Genomic DNA, 9,311 nt, shown 5'->3' with positions numbered 1-9,311 from the left:
CTTGAGGAGATAATGGATGTAAATAGGTAGCATATCATTAGGTCCTTGAGGAGGGCTTTGAGGACCCTTTTCTTAATGAGCTTGGAGGCAACCTCAGAAGGCTTCCCTGCCAGCTTCTTGTACCTGAGCCACATTGCCCTAGGATCACCACTATTCTCGTCTTTAAAATGTTTTATTGCTGGGTGCGGTGGCTCACGCTTGTAATCCCAGCACTTTGGGAGGCCGAGGCGGGCAGATCATGAGGTCAGGAGATCGAGACCACAGTGAAACCCCGTCTCTACTAAAAATACAAAAAAATTAGCCAGGCGTGGTGGCGGGCGCCTGTAGTCCCAGCTACTCGGAGAGGCTGAGGCAGGAGAATGGCGTGAACCCGGGAGGCGGAGCTTGCAGTCAGCCGAGATCGGGCCACTGCACTCCAGCCTGGGTGACAGAGCAAAACTCCGTCTCAAAAAAAAAAAAAAGTTTTATTTCTCCCAACTTCTTGACAAAAAAAAGAGGTGGGCTTGATAAGAAAGAAGAGAGAAGGGAATGAAATGAAGGAGTTTGGTGCAGTTAACAGGGAAGAAAGAGACAGAAAACAGACATGTGTCAAGAGGTTTCTCTGTGTGAGACACTGAGTGAGACACTTTATGAAATTTCACCCAGCTCTCCCAACCTCCCTGCAGGAGGTGGGTACTCTTAGCCTATATTATAGAAGGGAAGCCAAGGCTCAGAGTTGAAAGAATTTGCCTAGAATTATGGAGCTGGGATTGAATCCAGATCTATCTCCTCTTGGCCCTTCTCTTGTATCTGCACTGGAAGGTCAACATATTTGGGCTCTAGTCCTTCCTCTTCCACTGATTTGCTGTGTAACCTCAGACTAATTGTCTCATGTCTCTGGGCTTTTGTCCTCTCACCTGTAAAATGAGCAGTGTGGACCAGAGGATCCCAGTAATAAGGCTTAATCATGGGGTAGTTTGCGTTATTGTCAAGATATTTGAAGAAAAATTATACCTCCTGTCCTACTGACAGTGGGCTTGCCTGTATGACTTGCTTTAGCTAATACAGTGTGAACAGAAGTGACATGGACTTGGCTCAAGCAGAAGCTTGAGGATCCATCACATGGCTCTGCCATTGGTTCTTCCTCCATCAGATGAGACTTCTCAGTTCTGGGATGAAGAGGATGTGGAACAGGCTTTGCCAACCTGCCGTGCACATGAATATGAACAAGAAATAGCTCTTGGCTATTGTAAGCCAGTAAGATTTGAGATCATTTGTTACCATTGCTGAACTTAGCTTAAGTTGACTGAAACAATGATTATGTGAGAAAAAGGGAAGGAGGAAAGGAAGGATTATGCCCCAAGGAATGAGCCACCTGGGAAGAAAATGGCTCATTGAGCTGCCTGAATACCTAAAGCCCTATCAGTCTTCCAGAACACGGTGCCCAAAGAATGCAGGCAGATTGAGAGCACAGGGGGAGTGGGGGAAACCCAGAGGCTGGTGGTGGTGGTGAGGGGCACTAACATCTCAGGATCAAGGAGCACTTTGGCAAGAAGTTTGGGAGTCAGCCAATCACGCATGAGAAGAGTATGGAGAGAGATACGGGATATAAGTACTTACGAAGATTTTGCAAGATGTTTCTTTTGTTTCTAAAAGAAAACAATTTTGTAGGGTAGGAGAGACTCTTAAAGCTCATTTAGGACAGCCCTCTTCATTGACAGGTAAGAGTATTGAGGCTTTGAGGAGCTGGACACCTTATTGAAGGTAGCACTGCAAGTTAGCATCAGGGTTGGGACTTGGGCCCAGGCTTAAGGAAGGCTAGTTTTAGTTGCACCTTTCTGTTTCCCTTTAGTGATAACAGTAAAACCTTCTTAGAAGAAAGGGCAGGTTGTTTGATTTGAAGGATAGCAAGCAAGGTGGGCGCTGGGGCCTTCTAGGGAAGGAAAGCAGATGAAGCTCCTCGAGTCAAGGGAAGACAAGCAAGGGAGACAGACACCCGGTAACGGTGGGCAAGTGAGCCTGAGGGTTTAGCCAGAGGCGTGGGCTTCCTGGTAAGAGAAAGGAGGCTACCAATACACAGCAATTCAGCTTCTTCTGTTGAGGCCTCACGTGCACAGGCTTTGTGTTTCCCACTTGCCGTACTTTATCTCACGCCAGTCTTATGACACAAGCATTCTAAGTCCCATTTAACATATGAGTCAATAGAGGATCAGGAAAGTTAAACAATTTGCCAAGATCTCACAGTTGCTCAGTGGCAGAGCTGGGATTTGAACCCATGTCAGTGTGACTCCAAAGTTCCTGCTAAGGGAAGGAAACAGAGAGCAGGTGGAAGCAGAGGAAACAGTTGCTTAGGGCCAGGCCTCCTAGGCCCCAGTAGCCCTGACTCAGTGTGGTTGCCAGAGCTTTCTGCCAGCAGTTTCCCAGGCGAGGGCCCCTGGAGCTCACAAGCCCATGGCCAGGTCTGCTTGGGAACCCTTTGTCACATTAGCTTGCGTTGCCAACTCTCCCCAGTGGTGCCCTCCCCACTTGCACCAGCCAAGGAATGAGTCAAGGTTGCCAATGTGTTCTTGGCTGCCTGGAAGCATCCATGTGGATTTTGGCATCTCCTGGGCCACCTTCTCGTGATGAACACCAGCCTGCAGATCACTGCTATCGGAGTTCTAGAGGGAGGGCCTGGGTGGAGGGAGGGCTCCACAGGACCTGGCTGTGGCCCAAATGCACGTTTGTGGCTGGGCATTTCCTCCCACCTAATAAACAAACAATCATTATTTTTCTCTGGCCAAATGGAAGCTGGCCTCAGCGTGCTCAGCACAAGAGCAATAATAGGGGCTTATCGACAGACAGGAAGCGCTTAATAGGCCACAGACCGATGAGGATCGAGATGGATGGAGGCTGCGCTATCGATCGCCAGAACCCCTCCAGCTCTCCCAGAGGGCCTCCCTGCCCCCTGTTCTCTCTCGTGGGCACGCGATTAGCTGGACTGTGGGGAGGGCTGTGCCCTTCTACCCAATTCCAAGGGGAAGGAGCATATTTGTAATTGGGAGAAACATAATAGACTATCAAAAGTACATGACCTCAGCTACAAAACTTGGGTACATAAGCCATGGTTCTATTTTCCTTCTACACCAGTGCAAAAATAGCAGTTTTTTCATCAAGATAGAAAGCAAGACTACCATAAAAGTAGTCCCCCTATTCTTATCCCTTTATAGCCAGAGTTAAATAGTGGGAAGGAAACTCTTTCTGGTCAGATTGAGCTCAGGGTCCTTGAAGCCCCTATTACCAGAAGCTGGGGCAAAAGAAAAGAGGTAACCACTGACCGCACCCGTCTGTGGCCTGTAGCCTGTGGCCAGAGCATGGAATGACAGTGCACCAGGAACTGAGGAGGCCAGCCCAGCCCTGTGGATCTAGGTCCACCGGACCCCTGAGGGTCAGCAACAGCCTTAAAGTTGTGGGAGACGTATGAGTGATCCATAGCATTGATGAGATTGGCAGAGCGGTGGGCACACATGAAGTACCTGGATCTTGTGCATCATCCCCCCTTTCCTGGTGTGGACGTGGGGGCTCCTTTTGGTGCTTGTCGGCACAGCTGTGAGAAGAGGTCCCTGCATCTCACTTACCCTCACCTTCTTTCGGCCTCCAGTGCCAGTGAGCAGCCCCGTGCCCTGTTTCTTGAATGCAGGAGGACGTTGTGCTGAACGATGAGCCTGTAGAGCCTACCAGGCCCTGACCTCCAGCCCCTCCTGGAGAGGCGACTCTAGCCCCACTCATTCGCAATCCCCAGTACACGTAAAGGGACTGGCTTTGCAAGAGCACCTCCTCCCTGCCATTGTGACCTCATGTAGAGTGCATCAGGATGCCCTATCCATGAGCGGCCCAGGCCCCATTATCACTGTGTACAGGATGGGCAGGGTGGCCTGCAGGCAGTGCTCCTGCCTAAGGAACTGCCTAGTGGCTTTGATGATGCCGAGGATTAATTGGTCTCCACTCAGGCCTCCTTGAGAGAATCACAAGCCAGGTTTTAGCAGGGCTTTCTGGAGTCTTCAGAAGAGAGTCACTGGATAATTGGGGAGTGCCTGGAAATGGTCCCAGGGTGAAGTGAAGAAGCTGGAATTAGCCTGAAGATGGGGAGATGGCAGGGTGCTGAATAGATGAGGGTTTTCCAGAGTATGGATGGCTGCCACTGGCCAGATGCATCTTCTGCCAAGAAAGCCTTGAGTTTGACAATAAAGTTTGGAAGCCAGGGATTCCTGAGGGAGATGTTTGCTTCTAGGTGGGGTCAATAAGGTGACTTGCAGTCACCCTTTGGGAGCCACCTTTACCCAGGTGAGAGCACCATTGTACTAGAACTATGTGTGTGTGAGCCTGGTGGCCTGGGGCATGGACAGGATGACCTCTCAAGGCTTCTGTCAGTCTACAAGTGAGCTTTCCTGCTCGGCTCAGGGGTCAAGTAGCAGCTGCGGGAGTGGTCCCTGGTAACAGATATGAGGGTTGCCACACAGTATGGAGTCAGCGTGTGGCAGCTGCAGGAGCTGGGAAAGCCAGAAGGACAAGCCCAGGGCCTTTCCCAGGGAGAATAGGAGGAATCAGGCCAAAGCATGAAGTTAGGCACATGCTGCACAACATCTCCAGCTGAACTAAGGATCCAGAGACAGGAAGCCAGGCTAAGTAGGGGGCCAGGACCTGCCAGGATTGGAGCTGACTGTAGAAGAGGCTAGTTTTGCTGAAGGCCTCCTGGGGGTAGCAGGATAAAGTAGAGGAACGAGCCCAACCTTAGGAGCTGGGAGGCCTGAGCTCTCACCCAGCCCAGCCCAGCCACTTCAGTTTCGTAGCTTTGGGCATGCTACTTCTCCTTCCTGAGCCTCAGTTTCTTAGCTACAAAGTAAGGGGAAATACTATATTACTGAGGGGAATGTAAAGCCTATAGCACCGTGTCTGTTATTCAGGAAGCACTCAACAGACGACAAGATGCTGAGGTCCAGACACCCCCTCTTCCATCACGGTCTTCTCAGACCTCAAACATACCACTTCCCAGTGTACTGGGTCAGCGCCCGCATCCAGATGTCCCTGGTGCAGAAGCAGATTGGCTGGGCCATCATACACCCAGAGGGGAGCCGTGAGGCCAGAAAGGCAGACAGGAAAGCTAGTCTGGTGCTAACTTGAGTTGGGTAGATGTGGGAAAGGAGACCTGACTCACAGCATCTGAGTTGGTGGAATAAAGTGATGCTGTATCAGGGACCCAAGTCTGGCCTTGTGCTGGGATTTTTTTTCCCCGATGATGGAAATGTTTATTAGATTTAGATCTATCCAGCTAGATTCCATTGGCTAATCCTGATTTTGTTGTCAGCACTCACAGTACCACCATCTAACATGTGTCTCCTCTCCATCAGGTCTGGGTGGGGTGGGACCCCCTCCGGAGTGGTGTGTGAGCCTCCCCAGAGCTTACCCAGCGAGGTGCCTGTTCCCTGATGAGAAGCCACATGGCACTGACCTCAGTCTTCTTTATGGTTCACTCTGTGGCTGGTGGCATTGGATTTGCATCAAGGTGGTCTCGAGCATGGTCTTCTGAAAGTACTTAGGGTGTCTTGGGTCCTGGAAGATGGGTGACATATGGATCTATTTCTTTCCTATGTTTATAGACCCTTTCAGCACAGCCTTTGTGGCCTTCAAAGCTTTTGCCTTGGTTTCAGTTTTGGGAAGGGCTAGGGCTTCCTTCTTGCTTTGAGCACCATATTGACAGAAGGGAGTGTCTGAGTCTATCTGACAGCCTGGTATAGCAGCACCATCAGGAGCTGGTCTTCATTGGAGACAATGTGTTGGCAAAGACTGAAGGGGCTTCCATGGAAACAGGAGAGGAAAGGAGAAGACTTCACGATACTGTCTGAGACCCTGTTCCCCTGGCCCAGTCCTGCACCTAAGGCAATAGAAGGGAGTCTGCAGTGGAAACAGAAGTTGCTGTTTTCCTGGAGCCTCCGTGAAGAGGAGGCAAAAGCATCCTCAAAGACAAACTACATCACAGCAGTGGTCAACAAGGCACCATGCTCCACTGGCTTCAATTCGTTGACAATGGAGGGACATGTGGGAGAGCACGAGAAGGCGCTGCACAAGCTCCTGTGAGACTTCACAGGGGTCTCCAAAATATATCTACGAAAGACCTTGTGAAAGAAAAGGGCTGGGGAGGCTGCAAATGCAGGTGGAGCCCCAGCCGGTGAACCCCAGATGATTGCAGGGAATGCTGCTCCACTGGTGCCACTGGCTTGTGAGTGCTGGGGATCTCCAAGAGGCATGTCACTTTAGGGTCCTCTCTCTGTTTCACATCTAAAGACCAAATGAGGCCCAGTGGCCACTCCAGGGAAGAAGCCAATTCATGAATTTCTTTTTAGTCTACACTAGATAAGTTCATTAACTGGCCACTTGTTCTACTTGTAGGCTGTGCTTCAATCCCTGCCATTAATAGTCATGAATATGTTATAAAGGTTGAACTTCACAATTCTGATAGTTTATCCCAGGGAACCAAGCCACAGACAACACTTAGATTTGTAGACTCTTGCGAGTTAGACCAACAGGTCTTCCTTGCCCCTATCCAGGGTCCTTCTAATGGCTTTCTGCCTGGACTTTGTCAGCACTTGAATCTTTGCCCCATCTCCTTGTCTGTTCCAAATTGCACCAGTAGTGTGCTCCATCTAGAGTGATTTTCTGGCCAGACATCCCCCTACCAACCTCTTACCAAAACCTGAGATCTAGTATATGATTCAAGAAACTGACAAAGAGGCCCAGAGGCTGGTCAAGGCTCGGTTATCCTGCCTGATGCCCAGTTCCCGCCTAGACTCTTGCCCTCATTCCTGGAATCCACCTGGAATCCTTGGCAGCTGATCTGCTCTGATGTGCATCAGGTTTCTCTGATAGGGAATTGCAGGCTGCTGGTGGCTTCAGGAACAACCAGTCACGTCAGGCATCAACATAAGCACACACTGAACATTTAAACTTTAGGGACCAAGTTACAAATAAAAGAATAATTAGCACATTTCTAATTGCTCTTTCTAACTGTGAACAACAGGCACAGACATAAAGTGCTTGTACCAAACATGTAAGCCTCACTCTGAAACAGGAGAGGGGAGGCTTCTCCCTCCGGGAGCTGGCAAAGCACCCCATGTTTATAAATCAAGTCAGGCAAAAAGGAAAGAGCTGTGACCAAATCAAACCGACTTAACATTTCCAGCATGTCTCTCTTTGTGGTTATTGTCTTATCAAAGATTTATATCTGTCTCATAAGTATCTTTAAATCCTTGGTCTCTTGTGAGGCCTAAAGCCAGGAATTGACATTCTTTAATGTAAATAGGAAATATTACAGAATGAGTTGAGGTCGGTTTTTAAAAAAATTGCTTTCTTGACTTCTAACCCTGCAGCCTTGCTGACGATTTAATTCTACTTGCAGTTGCTCAGGAACGAGCCTGTGATTTCTTCACTGTGACACTGGGATTTAAACACAAACCATCCACCACTCCACATAGTGGCTCAGATCGGGTCTGCCAATGACAAGTCACAAAGCAGACCTCAGAGATACTAGGGGGATGGAAGATGGGTCAGTGACAGTCACATGGATGCGAGGAGTCCCCAGGGAGCCTGAAAATGAAACCTATTCACAACTCTAGTTTCTCAGTCTTTCCCAGGGAAAGTGTTAGTAATGGGTATTGGGTCCCCGGGCCAGTTCCTAGGCACATATTAAATCCACAATGTCTTCAGGCTAGTTCTGCTGCAGCTCTATATATTGAACAGTGACACTGTGCCATTTTAGAAACATTACCTCTCCTGATGCTCACTAGCCCCTAGCAATAAGGCAGACACTGAGGCATCAGGAGGCTGAGAGTCTGACTAAGGTCACAGAGCTCTATCCATGAGGACAGCTCTGGGAGTTTTATCTGGAGAGAAGGGCCCAGCCCATGCCCTGGCTTTCACACCTGTGGTGTGGCACTGGATTCCAGGGGGTAGAGACTGAGTGTTGGGGGGGTGTGTGGAAGAGGTGGGGGGCTGAAGGGAGGAGGAGGATGAGGGGAGAGGGGACTGTGGAAATGGGATGGAGAGAGGGGAAGTGAGGGCCATTTACCTCCCTGTTCTCTTCAGTTTTTCCCTCCTTATCTCATGCTCGCTTCTCTCTCCCTTTCTCTCTGGCTTCCTTCCCATCCTGCAGTTGCTGACCCTGCCTTCTGGGAGGCCAGGGGATGGAAAGGCAGTAGGGAGGGAGGCCAGGGGATGGAAAGGCAGTAGGGAGGGAGGCCAGGGGATGGAAAGGCAGTAGGGAGGGAGGCATCTGGCATGAGTGAGGAGGGCCCTCAGAATGGCAGTGGCCCTCTACCACCAGATTACAGGGGACCATCCAGAATGTGCAGACTGTGGGGCCCAGGCCTGGAGTGGCAGCTGCTAGAAACTCATAGCAAACCTTTTAGGCTGATGAGACAGATAAAGAGTGTGTGTGTGTGTGTGTGTGTTTGTGTGTCTACAGGCATAATCAGCTCCATCATAGACAAGCTCACCCAAGATTACCTTAAATATGGAGCTCTCCCGGCACATTTAAAACATCACTCACACAGTAGACATTCAATATGTACACCTATTTACAGAGAGACTGCACAAAGTGAGAAACACCAACAGACAAGAGAACTGAAGAAATAACATCTGTTTCTTTGCTTTTCTGGGAATTCCCTCCCCATCACCCCATTTTCTCTTCAGGCTCCATTTTTTCCAAATAGTAAGGGATTCAGATTTCTATGCCTCTCTGGAGTATTGCCTGTGGACTCTGAGCTCCTCGAGGGCAGGGGCTGTGTCTGTCTTTACACTGTCCATCCAGTGTCCGGGACATTGCCCAGCCTTGAGTAGGAGCTCAGGAAATAGTTAATGAAGACCGAAATCATTTCCCTTCCACCATGCCTTATCTTCTTCCCTCCCTGCCCCTGACCCCAGTCCCCCAGTCCCCCAGTTCCCCAGTTCCCCACTTCCCCAGTCCCCTTGTCCCCCTGTCCCCCGACCTTTCATCCTGCAAGCTCCCACACCATGATTCTCTCATTTGTCTTTTGTCTTCTGGGTTCATGCTGTCAGGCTCCACAATACAACTGTGAGGTGCAGCGGCCTTTGGGGATACAGAGGGGGAGGAGGACAGAGAAAGGTGGGGCCCTTCTGTTTCTTCTCAGTGTCCAGGGCACTTTGGGCTCCAGGTGGGCCTCAGGAGCTGGTATGTGGGAGCTTAGAGGGCTACTGAGAGGAGGGACTATTTCTGGATGACAGGAGAGAGAGCTGCTGAGGCTGGTTGGGAGGGTATTTATAGAGCCAACCTTGGAGAG

At 50.0% G+C, this 9,311-nt stretch overlaps 1 long non-coding RNA gene across 1 annotated transcript; it reads right to left on the bottom strand.

Moving 5' to 3' along the window:
* Positions 1-630: 630 nt before the first annotated feature.
* On the bottom strand, positions 631-3,744 carry LOC129469232 (uncharacterized). The gene is made up of 3 exons (XR_008652954.1): positions 3,495-3,744; positions 994-2,280; positions 631-896 (listed from the first exon to the last, which is right to left on the bottom strand). It is a non-coding gene; the product is annotated as an uncharacterized lncRNA (long non-coding RNA).
* Between the last annotated feature and the right edge of the window lie 5,567 nt (positions 3,745-9,311).

The sequence above is a fragment of the Symphalangus syndactylus genome, chromosome 12 (genome assembly GCF_028878055.3).
Source record: "Symphalangus syndactylus isolate Jambi chromosome 12, NHGRI_mSymSyn1-v2.1_pri, whole genome shotgun sequence".
NCBI classification, from domain to species: Eukaryota; Metazoa; Chordata; class Mammalia; order Primates; family Hylobatidae; genus Symphalangus; species Symphalangus syndactylus.
This window is presented reverse-complemented; position numbering and strand designations above follow the sequence as displayed.